This window comes from Sinocyclocheilus anshuiensis, unplaced genomic scaffold, assembly GCF_001515605.1.
Source record: "Sinocyclocheilus anshuiensis isolate Anshui unplaced genomic scaffold, SAMN03320099.WGS_v1.1 scaffold647, whole genome shotgun sequence".
In the NCBI taxonomy this organism is placed as follows: Eukaryota; Metazoa; Chordata; class Actinopteri; order Cypriniformes; family Cyprinidae; genus Sinocyclocheilus; species Sinocyclocheilus anshuiensis.
In genome coordinates, this window is record NW_015552606.1 from 260,900 (window position 1) to 263,291 (window position 2,392).

Sequence of the window (2,392 nt, forward strand, 5' to 3'; positions counted from 1 at the left end):
GTAATGTTTGAGGGGTTGATTTGTAAATGTAGCTTTATGCTGTATCTCTCTACCTGGTGGTTACAATGTGTAAAATTATTTGTAATAATTTTATGGTACCAGTACCATCCTAGAAGTAATTAAAGATAATGTTTTCTTAAAAAAAAAACAAAAAAAAACAGAAATGTTGCATTATACAGCGTTGCTGTGCTAAAAATTATTCCCTAATTTTTTTATGTATTTTTGCCTCTCTTTTGGTTTTATCAGGTTGTGTTCCGACTGAAAAAAAAACCCCACTTGGAGGAACTCGCTGTTCTTGTTGTTCAGGTATGTGGGTGTGTGTGTGTTGTCAGTAGGCAGGTGTTAAGTTGTGAGCTGATACGTGCAGCATGTGCACACTGAATTAATGTGCAAAAGTAGATTTAGAAACATTAAAGCTGGTGTGTTACATTTTTTGATGTTAAAGCACTTTCTTCTATCTTAGCTTCATATTCAAAGAGAACCAAAATTAAGCCATCCAGAAGACTGTAAACACTGGGTTTTTGATGTTCTCACAACATTGTTTTACTGTACTTTCCTGTAATTACATATTAAAAGAGATGTATGTCAGAAAAGACAGCTACTTTTAAATACCCCCCAGTGGAGAAAGATGCCTTTTGCCCACATAATTTGTAGTCACAACATCTTCCAGCAGGGGTTAATAGGGCCATGCTAACCAGACAAACCTTGACCGCATACATATGATCCCATTGCAGCAGACAAGCAAAGACACAAGTCTATTTAACACTATTAAAATCTATTTTAAAAAAAACAAAGAACTAGTTATACTTTTCACTATAATGGTTTTTTCCCTATTTATATACTACTTGTATACAGTTGTCGTCTACAAAATGTTAATTATTTTACCAAAATAAGAGGGATCATACAAAATGCATGTTATGTTTTATTTAGTACTGACCTGAATAAGATATTTCACAAAAAAGATGTTTACATATAGTCCACAAGAGAAAATAATAGTTGAATTTATAAAAAATTACCCGTTTAAAAGTTTATATACGCTTGATTCTTAATACGGTGTTGTTACCTGGATGATCCACAGCTGTCTTTTTTTTTTTTTTTTTTTTTTTTTTTTTTTTTTTTATCTTTGTATTAAAATTCTACAGGTTTGGAACAACATAAGCGTGAGCAAATAACGACAGAATTGTAATTTTTGGGTGCACTATCCCTTTAAGATCTGCTCAGATTATAGACATGGATTTCTATGAGTCATGATGAGATGAAATGAGATTCTGAAATCCAAAAACATTGTGTTAATAATTAAACGTCTTGAAAGGTCACTATACCTGCTCAATGGTTAGGTTCTTGTCTGGTCCAGTTAGGAATGGGATGAGAAATGGTTGCAAATCTAAACTACTGACCTCTTGAGCCCAACATAGCAACAGATAAGCTCCTATCCAAGTGACTTCATACTTCATTAGTTTTAGAAGACTCACACTCATAGTCAGTCTGCCCTATGAAGCGTTACTGACACGAGGCAATTTGTAGTGTTCCTAATGGTTCATTGTATGAAGTCAGGGAAGTGTGTGTTTTGGGTAAAGTTCTTCTAGGCCTTCATGACCTTCATGGCAGCAGATCTGCTGTATGCGAGTATGAGACAAATGGTGAGAAATGTTGAAAGGTTATGTGTGAAAAACATAAAGATAATGTTAAAGATGCATGCTTTTTTTAGATGTACATATTGATGTCCCCTAAAAATACATCCCACAAAATGCAGAATATACACAATATATATATATAGGTCTATTCAGATGACATTTCAGCAGTAAAAATGCAACCAATGAGTCAGCACAGCTGAATTTCGCCCATACCTGCTCTTATTACACTACTGACGTTACACACGTTTCCAGTAGCTCTTCGTCATAATTCATTTTGACTGTACATCATCTTTAGTGGCTCATTCAGCCCAACATAAATGCTGTAATTCTCATGATTTACTGATCTATAATACTCTTAATGCACCTGCGGATAATTCAGTGATCTCCTGGTGCCCTTGATTTAGTGATTCACATATTCTTTATGAAAAAATGATGCTCAAATATATTAGAGCCCATATCAATTACCTATAATAATTACTCTCATTTTTTAATGCAAAAAGTCCTGACTTTTCTCTTGTGGTCTGTGGGTAATGGCTTTACAGCTGCATGCCAGTAATAAAAGTAGCTTAAAGGCAAAATGACAATTTCTCTTTTGCCATATGTATAACTAGGCCTGGGCGATAAAACGGTATCGATATTTATCGACGGTACACCTTCTATAACGATATAAAAAAAATTCGGTATTGGCACGTGCTATGAGTGACGCAGACAGCACACACAAACACGAACATGAGTGCTGTGCCTGCCTGTGATGAGGA

General features: G+C 34.8%; 1 protein-coding gene across 1 annotated transcript in view; it reads left to right on the plus strand.

The window, feature by feature from the left end:
- Positions 1-2,392, plus strand: part of LOC107665879 (MAGUK p55 subfamily member 7-like) — a 147,129-nt gene that overhangs the window by 57,205 nt on the left and 87,532 nt on the right. The gene's annotated exons all lie outside the window — the stretch shown is intronic.